Here is a 13,026-nt window from a genome sequence, read left to right on the forward strand (position 1 = left end):
ATGCTTATCTAACAGCTACATCATCTAGTGAATGGAAATGTATTTTTCATTAAGGGGAAAGATACTGTAATCTGGTTCTGCAGAGTAACTAAAATTAAGAGGTCCTACCAGCGAAGTGATAGATAGGAGACAGAAGAATTGTAAGAAAAAGAGGTCGCAACTCTATGTCTGGAAGTTTGATGTTGGTTGCCTTGTCTTGTAAGCTATTACTGTTTCGTTTCAGTTTTGTAGATATTGGCAATTGAGCAAACATGAAATATGAGACAACTTGAAGAACACGTATCTTAAGTAAATGGAGAAAAAGATAGAAAAGCGAACGTTTTTCTTTATCGTGTCAGAAAATGTACTTTAAATGTATTTCACTGGAGAAGTAACTTATTAGAATTATATCAAGTAAATAGAAGAGCAACCCCTTCTAAGAGCGCCCGGATAGCTCAGTCGGTAGAGCATCAGACTTTTAATCTGAGGGTCCAGGGTTCGAGTCCCCGTTCGGGCGTGTGTGGCTTTTGCCCCTTACTTACATTACTAAGTATCACCATACGAAATTCTTGTCATGAAACGTGCTTCCACTTCAAATTAAATTCATTTTTTCATTGCTTTTAGAATATGCAAGGTAAATGTGTTCTCAGGGAAGAAAAAAAACTGCGCAAAATCACTCAATTTCTTGGCAAATATGGAGGTTTTTGCACTGTGGTTTCCCATTGAGACGGAATTTCTTTCTCAGCTTGTTAATAATTGAAGAAAAAAATAAACGTGAAAGTTAAAGCAAAGCGCCCGAACAGGGACTTGAACCCTGGACCCTCAGATTAAAAGTCTGATGCTCTACCGACTGAGCTATCCGGGCTCTCACAAGAGACAGCTTCTACTATAATACCTTACATAAGAATAAAGAACCTTGTGTAATCGATTTCTTTCACCTGTATTTTGTGAAACTGTTTTAGACCCGAGAAAGCTCAGGATCCCTGCAACAAAGAGAAACAGAAAAACTAAATCGTGCACTTTTCTCTAGCGTTAGCAGCTACTTCAGAATTGCGAGGTATTTATATGCCCAATAACCATTATTACGTAGGCTTCTTTGATTTGTAATCTCTCTCCAGGATTAAGAGGACGCGAGGTATACCACTTTTGAAGCATAGTGGCATCAGATCTATTTTACTATTGATAATAGGGTGGCTATCAGTTCTAAAACCGACCCAACAAAAAGAGTTTAAGAGAGAATATAAATAAACTGCTCGGAAACTGCTGGATTGAACTGCGTAGTTTGGAGTGGGAGAAAGGACCCTGCAGAGGGACGGTGTGATTGTCCTGTATGCCCCTTGAAGACATCCAAGTAATTTTTAAGTGACGCAAACCCTGGAGGAAGTCACCAGCCGTGACCCCCGGGGGCAGAAGCCCTGCAAGCCAGAGAGTCAGGAAAGTTAAATGTGCCGGCAGAGATTTCATTGATCAGAGCACTGGAGGCTCTTCTCTTCCACAGCCATCAGCAACCTGAGCGCTGCCTTCTGCTACAGAGCTGGCCTTGAGAGTCACGCACCATGGGGCTTAGGGTGGGACTTTAAAGAATTTCTGTTAGCTGATGTTGCTCTCCCTTCATTCCATCTGCTTAACTCCAACGCTTTAGGAATGATTGTTCTGGCCCAGAAATTTCACTTGCAGGAATTTGTCCTAAAGAAATAATCAGGGATGTATAAAAAGATTTGATTACAGGAAAGATCGTCGTGGCATTTTAACTGGAAAATACTGCAGTTGACATAATGGCTATACAAATTATGGTACAGCCTTAACACGTGGAATATTATGTAGCTAATTAATAATCACGTTATAGAAGAATACAACTTGGGAAAAATTGCAAACTATTGTTAAGTTAGGACATATTTCAAAGCAATTTTTAAAAAAGGTGCATATATGTACATTGAAAAACTGAAAGGATGAATGTTTCTACATAAAGCCTGGGTTCTGAATTTAGGTGCCCCTGTTTGAAACCTTACTTCCAAAAACAGACAAACAAAAAACAACCTCACTTCCACCGTGTGTTCTTGAGCAGGCTACTTCTCCGTGTCTCCGGACAAGAGAAACTGTGAGAGTTCCTAAGATAGTTTATATAAATTGTTTAGAATGGTGTCTGACAAGAAATAAGCAATCATGAAGTCACAGAAAGACAATGGCAAAGACGTAACAAGCACAGACTACAGATTCTGCTCTTTCTAGCATTCTAACACTATCTACACTTCAACACTTCAAATAGTTTTAACAATTATTTTCTTATCGAGGTATAATTGACATATAACATTAGTTTCAGGTGCACAGCATAACGATTCCACATTTGTATACATTGCAAAATGATCACTACAATAAGTCTAGTAAATGTGTCACCACACACGGTAACAAGTTTTTTTTCTTATGTTGAGAATTTTCAAGATCTACTCTCTTAGCAACTTTCAAATATGCATTATAGCATTATTAACTATAGTGACCGTGCTGTATATAAGGCTTAACATATTTGACTGGACTGGGGGGAGATGCAGAGAATTTTGAAAGCTGACCATATTGAGTAAATTCCAGACAAAAAGAATCACTTTATCCCCTGAGTAACGGGGAATTATTAAAAGTTTGGCTCATTTATGTTTCGATTTCTCACTCAAAGGGGCACACATTAGATTTGTTTCATTCGTGCTACAATAAAAACAATGACAAGGACCACCACATCAAATATTCTCTGTAAGAATCACATTTCCAGAATTAATCATCTGTCCAGAGCTAATGGTAAAATGGTTTCTAAAATTAGCAGATGTGCAGACAGGATGCTTAGTCATTAAGTTAGGCATATTAGAATGCCTTTCCTTTGCTCAAAACTCTTTGATTCTCCCCTACTACTTTATTCAGTGACACATGGAACTTTTTATAACAGCATTCAAAATCCTCCACAATCTGGCCCCGGCTGACTTTGCTGGCATCCCATACCCATCCCAATAAAAATATAATGCAAACCACAGTTGTTATTTAAAATTTTCTAGTAGCCACAACAAAAAAAGTAAAAAGAAACAGAAGGAATTATTTTTAATTATATATTTTATTCAACCCAATATATCCAAAATGTCATCCTTTTGATATGTAATCAATATAAAACATTATTAATGAGATACTTTACAGTATTTTTTTTCCTAAGTCTTTTTTTTTTTTAATGGTGGCACTAGGGCTTATTAAACCGTGCCTTAGTATAGGCCCTGCGGCTTGCCCACAGTGCTCCTGATGTATAAAGCCTGGATGTTCTGCCAATTCTTCTTGAACAATGATGCTAAGTGCATGTTGTACATGAGCTCATCATCTGTCATCTTCATGTGGCCAATGGTCCCTGCCAGACACAGCACCTTCCTCATCTGGAATTTGATGGTGGACTTCACTTCATCCACTTTGGCCACCATGTTCTCGTTGTGGGTCAGTAAGCAGGAGAACTTGCTAGCCTTACTCAGGCCTGGCCCAGGATGCATGGGATCTGCTTGATCAGAGATTCTGAAGCCAAAAAGGCATCATACTTCTTGGCCAGCTTCTTCTTCTTTTTTTTTTTTTTTTAAAGATTTTATTTATTTATTTTGACAGAGAGAGACAGCCAGCGAGAGAGGGAACACAAGCAGGGGAGTGGTAGAGGAAGAAGCAGGCTCCCAGCGGAGGAGCCCAATGTGGGACTCCATCCTGGAATGCCAGGATCACGCCCTAAGCTGAAGGCAGCCGCCTAACGACTGCACTACGCAGGCGCCCTCTTGGCCAGCTTCTTGACTAATTTTCTATTCTTGTTGAGTTTCTTCAGCACCTCAATGTCCATGTGGGGAATACACAGCCTAGGACTCATCACAGTGCGGCTGGTCCCTCAAAACACATACGGAGAACTTGGGGTGGGGAGTGGCCTTCAGCCTGACGGTGCCCGAGAAGCACTTGTTCTTGTAATGGTCATCGTTCTTTAGGCTGATCTGCAGCTCCACCGGCTCCAGAAACTTCCGGCGCTTGCCCTGGTTCCCCTGCAGGACTTCCCGCCCTGCCTCGTACGGGGTATCTCGGGGATCTGCTGCTCATGGTTCCTCGAGCCGCATTAACTGGAAAAAAGCCCTCCTAAGTTTTCGAATCTCAATTTGGACTAGCCACATTTCAAGCCACGTGTGGCAGGTGGATATTATATTGGACAGTGCATTCAATACCGTGCCAATCTTTTACTCAGTAACCAACACTTTGATCAAAGTAGATTCTTTTCAGTTTTAAGACCGTCTCTTCTAAATTCCTCATCTCTTTCCTCTCCCCATTATTTGTGTCATGTTTCTTCAAATGAACTTCTCCCATTTCTGCCTCTTGAAATCCTATTCATTTTTTAAGGTCCCACTCAAATGATTCTTTTTCTACAAAACCTTCAATGATTATGTTAAATAGGAAGGAAAGATTAATTCAAGAGACTATAGATAGGCTCACATTCAGCTTATAGATTCAGTAATAGAGCCATACATTTATTTTTCAAATGGAAAAAATAAAATTGGATCTCCATGTTGTCACATGCACAAAAATCAATTGCAGATGAATTAAAGGCCTAAATGAGAAAAGTGAATCTTTAGAACTTTTAGGAGAAAGTATATGAGAGTAACTTTATGACCTCAAAACAGGGAGAATCTTCTAAATGAAAAAGAAAAGAAAGTGAAACATAAAATAATTAATAAATCTGACTTCATTTTAAAAACTGTTCATCAAAAGACATTAAAAAAGTGAAAACAAGTTATAGATTTGAAGATCTGTGATACATATAATCAAGAAGGATTAATATCCCATACAGAACTCCTACAAATCACTGAGGAAAAGACAAACCAATAGAAAAGTGGGCAAAAGATATGGACAGGCAATTCACAGGTGAGTAACCATGGTCAATGAATATGGAAAAATGCTCAACCTTACTAATAATCATGGACCACCATGTAAATCAAACCACCATGAGAAATTCTCACGTGTATCAGATTGGTTTTTTTTTAAATAATCTGACAATAACAAGGATTGGCAAAGATGTGGAGCCACAGAATTTTTTTCTTTTTATTGCTGCACTTCTACTTTATTCATTTTTTTAAATTTAAAATTTGTTAGTTAACATATAGTATAATATTGGTTTCAGGAGTAGAATTCAGTGGTCCATTACTTACATACAACACCCAGTGCTCATCACATCACGTGCCCTCTTTAACCCATCACCATCTAGCCTACCTACCCCCCATCAACCCTCAGTTTGTTCTCTAACATTAAGAGTCTCTTATGGCTTATTTTCCTCTCTCGTTCTTTTCCTTTTCCCCCTTCCCATATGTTCATCTGTTTTCTTTCTTAAATTCCACATGAGTGAAATCATACGATATTTGTCTTTCTCTGACCAACTTATTTCACTTAGCATAATACACTCTAGCTTCATCCAATTTGTTGCAAATGGCAAGATCTCATTATTTTTGATGGGCGAATAGCATTCCCGTGTGTGTGTGTGTGTGTGTGTGTCTGTGTGTGTGTCTGTGTGTGTAGGATCACATCTTCTTTATCCATCCGTCAGTTGACGGACATTTGGGCTCTTTCCATAGTTTGGCTATTGTCGAGAATGTGAGCAATAGCATCTTATACACATCCACCAGGAGTGTCTACTTCTACGACCACGTTGGAGAGCACTGTGCTATGATCTGATAGTGCTGACGATGTTTTGGACCCACTAATTCTACTCCCTAGAGTGCACAAAGTACAAAAGTGTCTATAGCAGCACTGTTTGTAGCAGGAAACAATTGGAAACACCTAAGTATTTATCAAAGGAGATGAATAAAAAATTGTGGCGCATTCATTACCGTTAAGTGCTGAATTGTGTGCCCCCCCATCTCCAGATTACAATGTTGAAGTCCTAACCCCTGAGCACCTTAGAACGTGACTCTATTTGGAGGCAGGCCTTTTACAGGGGTGATTAAGATAAAATGAAGTCATACAGATGGACCCTAATCCATTATGGCTGGTGTCCTTATAAGAAGAGATTAGGACACAGACAACCTACCAGCCAAGGGGTGAGGACAAAACAAGAAGGCAGCCATGTGCAAGCCAAGGAGAGATATCAGAAGAAACCAAATTTGCCAATACTTTGATCTTGTACTTCTAGCACCCAGAACTGTGAGAAAACAAATTCTATTGTTTAAGTGACCCAGTCTGTGGTATCTTGTGATGGCAGCCCTAGAAAAGCGTAATTACTATATAACAATTAATTACACAATTCAATATATTACTATACAACACTACTGAACAATATTGAAAATTAACTATACATGATTTGACATTGTGGAACTTCACAATGATCAGCAAACATGCAAGTTGCAGTAGAATACACACAGTTTGATGCCATTTATAAAAATCTTAAAAGCACAAAATATTTTTAAGGAATATACACATATATAAATCCTAAAATCTAAAGAGGTGCACAGCAGAGGTAAATACCAAATATAGAAGAGTTCCCTTTAGAGTTGAAGGAGGGAGATGCCATAGGAGAATGGACTATAGGAAACTTTTTTTGTAATAGGTAAAGTATTGCTTTTAGGAAGAGTGGTGGGGAAAAGGAGATCATATTCTTCTTTATACCTTTTTGTATGTGTGAAGTAGTTCATTATGATTTTTTAAGAAAGGCTATAGATCAATAACATTGACTTCTAGTTCCTTTAGAACTCCAAGGGGCTCTAGAAAAATCATCTGATTTAGCCATTTTATTTACAGACTGGGAAACTGAAGAACTGTGTAACTTTCTGGTTTCTAGAAATAGCTAGACTAAACCCAGATTTCCTGTCTCTTTATTAAACGATTTTTGAGTACAGTTCCTAGAGAAGGAAGTGGTGATCACTGAGTTATGAGCTTGTTAAGCTAATTTCATTTTCTTTTTTGGTAAGTTTACTTGATGAGGAGAAGAAATGTTCTAGTTATGTTTTATTTTCATTAGAGCAAGTCATTTGATGAAGTTTTATGAACTCCTTGGGGAAGGATAGTGAAATGTTGCCAGATATTAGGTAGGATCATTAGAGGTTTAAGAACAACATTTGAAGATGAATGATTAATCACGAATCAGTGTCAACCATGAGGGGAAAAACTCTATTCTTAACCATGTCCTATTCAACATATTTATCAAGACTTTCGATAAAGACAAATTAAATATGTTGATCAAAATTTTGCAAAATGCAAAAGTAAACGAGCTAATCTCTCTCAACCTTCCAGGCAAGGTTAATTGCACTTACCACACTCTCTTTATCTGGACTGACTTTTCCACTAGACACATTCCAGGAGTTTGCTTTGGAGTCTTCTAGGTTGATGCTTGGCACACAGTAGGTGTTCAACAAATGTTTGTTGATCTTAAAATGAGTTGCTGGAGAGGATCATAATTCCAAGAGTCCGGAAGACAGGAGGAAGAGGCCTAAACTAACTGGATACTATTTTAAAGGTACAAATCACTATTAGGGAATTTTAAAAAACTACACCAAAATTAATTGCACAAAAAAGAGAGGAGAAACAGTTGAGAGTGGTTCACCTAAAAAAGCCCCTCCCCTCTATTTTTTGAGAGAGGTGGTTGCTGACTTCAGGCCCTTTCAGAGCAACTGTGAAAAAGGAATTAATTCTTCAGCTCATTTACAGAATCTAGATCTCTCAGCTATGCGGAAGGATATGCCAGAAATAGAGCAAGGTGCAATGTGCAAATTAAGGGAGGTCATCGCCCCATTTTATTTAACATGGGTCTGTACCCGGTCCTGGCAGCCACATTTTAAACAAGTTAAACAAGTACTTGTTCAGAACATGGTGACCAGGGTGGCTTGAAGCCACGTCAAGTAAGAAACAGTTGAAGGCTGTGTGGGGATTTTTAGTTTGCAGAAAAACAAGGGGCAGGGTTAGGGATGGAACATGGGAACTGTCTTCAAATGACTGAATAGTATTCATATTACGAAGAATGACTTCTTATTCTGTTCCCCCAAGTGTATAACTGAAACCACTAGAAATTGCAAAGTAACATACTTCAGCTCAGAAAATCCTCTAACATTTAGAATCGTTCTGAAATAAGATGAGGTACTTGGGAGGGATAAATACCATCTGGCACCGGCAGAGGTGGAACTCGGCCAAGCTGATTTGTTGCAGGTGCTTTTAAATTGGGACATCAGCTTGTTTGATCCAAAAAGCTCCACCTCCTGGTTCTTCGCACCTCTTTCCTCATTTACCACGTATCTTGAGTTATTCGTGTATATTCTAGTCCTCTCCCTCAATTAACGACAAGAGTAACATGCTGTTTGCCTTTTCCAGCCACAACCTCTGGAGAGTTAAGAGTAAGTTAACTTTGAGGAACAAAGGTAAGGGCGTTTTTCGGAAGAGCAAAAGGCTGCCTCTGGCTATGCCATTAGGTTTCTCCCTTCTTCGATTTTTTGATCTCCTAGGACACGGCTGTAAATACCATCAGACCCTACGAGTTCCTGAAACGTTTTCTCTAGAAACCTCACAACTCGGTCGTCCAGGACCTGCGACTCTCTCTCCGGACTGGGCTCTACTCTATGGCAGGAAGAGCTCAGCCTTTCCACCTCTCTAGCCCTCCAGTGGAGCCTCCGTGGTTTCCGGAGGCCTCACCGGAAGCCCTTCTACGGGATGGGTTCAGGAGGCCGGAAGTTGCGCCCTCACTACTCGCCGTTTCAAAATGCTGCTGAGGCCTTACGGCCTGTGACTGACTCCCCCTCCCCCCCCGTGCTCGGCGGGGGAGCGACTCTTGGAGCGGCCTTAAGGTGTGGCTCTTGCGTTTCGGCGGCCGGGTCCCCGGCGGCTGGGGGCAGGAGGTGGAGAGCGGGGAGCGGGCGGTGGCGCGGCCAGTTCGGCTGGCCTCCGAGCTGGGGCAGCGGGCGGGTGGAGCTTGAGGCATGGGTGGCGGCGTTGGGACGGTCGCGCCGGGCGGAAGAAGGGCTGGTGGGGGAAGGGTTATGCGTGAGGCCCCGCGGAAGGTAAAAATGGAGGTGGAGTGACGTGCTTGCTGCCGTTCGGCCATCAGGTTGCAAACCTGGAGTCGAAATGGTCGGTGGACGATGTTTAACTGGACCCAACCCTGGAAACCTGCTGAGGCCCTTTGGAGGAAAGAGGTGGCCAGAGAGGGAGGGGGGGAAGAATGACATTGATGTGTTTCAAGATTTGAAGGTAGTAACTTTCAGGGCTGCGCACCATCCGTGTCAGAGGCACATGAGTGCTTCTTTGAAGAGGGCTCATTTCTGGGCCACACCCAGACCCGCCCAAGCAGAACATCCGGAGATGGGGCTCGGGACTGTGTGTTTTAAACGGTACACCTTCCAGCTGATTCTTGTGCACCCCGGATTTTGAAAACCACTCTTTTAAAGCGACACCCGTATAACATGCTGTTGCTTTTTCCCGTCACCAGGAAAGCGCTGTGTTGGTTAGGAAGCCCCTCCACCCCGAACAGGTATCTGTCAAAGGTACTTGGTACTCTGGTGTTAAGTGTTCCTACATCTCAATTTAGGTTTTGTCTCTTCCCTCCTCGTACCTTCCTGACTCGAAAAGATAATTTAATTTAAAAATACTTATTTCACAATATTTTGTTTCACACAGTACTGGTCAGGATCACAAATTTGTGTAGTTTATAAAGAAACAGACGTGCGCCTGAAGTTAAAAAAAGGCACATAATACAGAAGTGTGTAAAGTTTAACTGTTCATTAACTCTAACCGGTTCTCTCCTCAGGCTAGCTACTATTAAGTGCTTGATAACATCCTTCCTTTTTCCTACAGTACTTATATTTTTAAACAACAGTGGGATCATTTTGTATGCATTGTTATGCACCTTAAGTTTTTTAGATAATATCAGGGACAGCTTTCCATCAAGTATACATATACTTTCTTTTAAACACTTGCCTAGTACTGCTTTAGAGGTCTGTACAGCAGTTTCATTAGCCATTTCCCGACTGATGGAGTTGTGGGTTTTTCCTGCCACATTGTTTTGCAAACTGTTGGGAGTATACTCTTGCTACAAACTTACCTGTGTAGGTGTGTAACAGATTTGGTAAGAACTAAACATCTGAATAGTAAAATAGTTTTCTTTTCTTTTCTTTTTTTTTTTTTAAGTTTTTATTACTCTCAAGTATGTAGCTGAAAGAGAATCAGACAGTAGTGTTTAGTAGAGGTCCTTAGGGCTTTAAACAATTACGAATGATTAGTTCTGCTAAATTCTGACAAGAAATTTTAATTTAATTAGTCTTAACACTCACAGTTGTCTTCAAAGGTAGAGATTTGAAGATGAAGTGTAGGAGTCTCTTGGACTGAGTGCAGGGTAAAAACCAGTCTTTCATCGTCACTGACAGATGAATAAACTGCTCTCTGATTTCAGTCCAGTAGAGGACACAAAAAATATAATGTGGTAAGTGGTAATAGAGGGGCTCTGGTGTCATCAGCTTCCCTTGGGGTGTCAGAAAGCCTTGACCAAGGAAGTGACTTTGGACCTAGGTAGAAGAATAAGAATTTTCAGTAGAAAGTAGATCACAGAAGAGGAGAAAGGACAGGTGCCTGATACTGTCTGAAATCCAAAGGCATTGTATTTCAAACTTTTTCAACCATGACCCCCAGTAAAAAATAAGTTTTATATTGTGACCCAGTACGCATAGGAGGGGGGAATGGTTAAGAACTTTGGCTCTGCAGCCAGAGTGCTTGGACCCTAAAACCATGATTTTTGGCAAGTTATCTTCCTCTGTGCCTCAGTTTCCCCTTTGAAAATGAGGACAATAATATATCTACCTAATAGGATCTCTGTAAGGATTGAATGAGTTATTGCAAAAAAATTATTGCTTTAAAGAGTGCCTGATACAAAGGTGCTTAACTGTGTTGTGTTGGCTATTTTCAATAACAGAAACAGGTTCCTCAGAACAAAACTTACCTTTGTTATTTTCTTTTCTGTTCTGTTCTATTTCATTAATGGAGGGGAGCAGTTAAGATTCACTGGGGTACAACTTATAGTTTGAAAAACTTGGTACTAAAAACACCTGGCAGGTAAGTGGTAAGAGGATTTGACACATTGAAGAAACTGAGTTCATCATTCGTCATGGTGGGGATTGAGTGGTGGAAGTGGAAACTTGGAGAAGAGTACCAAGCAGGAATGGAGACAGTAAGTTGGAGACCAATCATATAAGCTCATGCACACATGCCCAGTGAGGGGAGTGAGAGTCTGGAAGTGGAAGTGCCTCCTGAGTCAGCTCTACAGGCCCATGTGTGATAGTCCTTCACTCTTCAAATGCACTGAAAAACCAGGGTACTTTGGCCTGCCCTGCCTGGGATATCCCTAGTTCTGCTGTATTGTGGAATGAAGTGGTGGAATTGGCTTCTCTTTTCTTTTTTTTTTTTTTCTTATTAAAGATTTTATTTGTTTATTTGAGAGAGAGAGCCAAGAGGGAAGGGCAGAGGGAGAGGGCGAAGCCGACTCCCCACTGAGCAGGGAGCCAGACCTGGGGCTTGATCCCAGGGTCTTGGGATCATGATGAGCTGAAGGCAGATGCTTGACTGACTGAGCTACCCAGGTGCCCCATGGCTTCTCTGTCAATAAACAAATCTCTCTTGAGAAAGAGTCCTTTGGGTTATTTTATTTATTATTTTTTTAAGTTGAAATACAGTTAACACCCGACGTGACATTGATTTTAGGTGTACATGTAGTGATTTGACAGCCCTATACGTTAACCACAAGTGCAGCTACTGTCTGTCACCACACAACGCTAGTATAATACCATCGACAGTATTCCCTGTATTGTACCTTTTATCCTTGTGACTTACTCATTCCAAACCAGAAACTTGTATCTCCCACTCCACTTCACCCATTTTGCCTATCCATCCACCTCCTCCCTTCTGGCAACCGTCAGTTTGTTCCAGGGAGAGTTTTTTTGAAAGCAAAAAGAACTTTCTTCTCTCATTCATTTAAAAGTAGTCAAGTTCTTTTCAGCTTTTTTTAAAGCTTTTTAAAAATATTTATTTGAGAGAGAGCAGAGCTAGAGGACATGGGTGCAGGGGGGAGGAGCAGAGGCACAGGGAGAAGTAGACTCCTCACTGAGCAGGGAGCCAGATGCAGGGCTCAAACCCAGAACGCTGGGATCATGACCTGAGCTGAAGACAGACGCTTAACGACTGAGCCACCCAGGCGCCCCAATTTTTTCTCAGTTTTTTAATGAGATATTTTAAGGCATATCACAGATGTGTCATTTTACCTTTAAATATGTTAGGATGTATTTCTTATCAGGTCAGGATTTAAAAAAATTACCACAGTGCCTTTTTACTATGGTTAACAGTTTCTTAATATCTACTACCTAGTACATAATTAAAAATTTTATGATTGTTTAGAGATTTCTCTAAACAATTTTTATATTGTTAAGAGAAAAATGGCATTTACAGATGGTTTCTTTGAATCAGGACTTGAATGAACAAGGTCCACACGCTGTATTAAGTGTATGTTTTTTTAAGCCTCAATAATGGTCTCCCCACTTAACCATATTCCACCCCCTCCCCCCATCTGAGATCTTGTAGGATTTCCTGCATTCTGGGTTTGGCTAATTATTTGCTTTTGGTATTATTTATTCCTTTACCCTCCATTTTTCCTACGAGCAGGTAGTTAGCAATTAGATGTAGAAGCTTGGTTAGTTTTTTTTTTTTTTTTGTCAAGAATACTTCATAGGAGGTAGGAGGTTCTGGGTGCTTCCTCTTGCTTCACATCAGGAAGTACATGATGCGAATGACCGCCTTTTAGAGAGTTTTGTCAGTGGTCGAGTGTTCTCAGCCTTCTCCATGTGTTTTGAAGTTCCCCCTCCCCCAGCCTTTCACTTAATGGTTTATCATCTATTAATGATTGTTGAACTGATTATTTAACCTAAGACTAGAAGGTCTGGGATGAGTCAGTCTTGTGCAGACCTCATAGTGCTACAAATTAAGGAACAATGTGTGCAAAGGCCCTGAAGCAGGAAGTAAATGCTCTGAGAAACTAAAAGATCAGTGTGG

General features: G+C 40.6%; 1 protein-coding gene, 2 non-coding genes and 1 pseudogene across 7 annotated transcripts in view; 2 read left to right on the forward strand and 2 right to left on the reverse strand.

Annotated features, from left to right (window-relative positions):
- Positions 1 to 423: 423 nt before the first annotated feature.
- Positions 424 to 496, forward strand: TRNAK-UUU (transfer RNA lysine (anticodon UUU)). The gene has a single exon. It is a non-coding gene; the product is annotated as a tRNA-Lys (tRNA).
- A 275-nt stretch (positions 497 to 771) lies between these two features.
- On the reverse strand, positions 772 to 844 carry TRNAK-UUU (transfer RNA lysine (anticodon UUU)). The gene has a single exon. It is a non-coding gene; the product is annotated as a tRNA-Lys (tRNA).
- A 2,368-nt stretch (positions 845 to 3,212) lies between these two features.
- LOC113242444 (60S ribosomal protein L10a-like) lies at positions 3,213 to 8,917 on the reverse strand (annotated as a pseudogene).
- MDM4 (MDM4 regulator of p53) overlaps positions 8,620 to 13,026 on the forward strand; it is a 43,395-nt gene continuing 38,988 nt past the window's right edge. The window contains exon 1 of one of the 5 annotated variants that reach the window (XM_057314972.1): positions 8,620 to 8,783. The gene's annotated coding sequence lies outside the window, so the exon portion shown is untranslated. Of the gene's footprint in view, positions 8,784 to 8,958; positions 9,467 to 13,026 lie in introns of those variants that run through there. The other 4 variants (XM_057314973.1, XM_044377678.3, XM_057314971.1 and 1 more) reach the window with 4 other exon arrangements.

The sequence above is a fragment of the Ursus arctos genome, unplaced genomic scaffold, assembly GCF_023065955.2.
Source record: "Ursus arctos isolate Adak ecotype North America unplaced genomic scaffold, UrsArc2.0 scaffold_2, whole genome shotgun sequence".
In the NCBI taxonomy this organism is placed as follows: Eukaryota; Metazoa; Chordata; class Mammalia; order Carnivora; family Ursidae; genus Ursus; species Ursus arctos.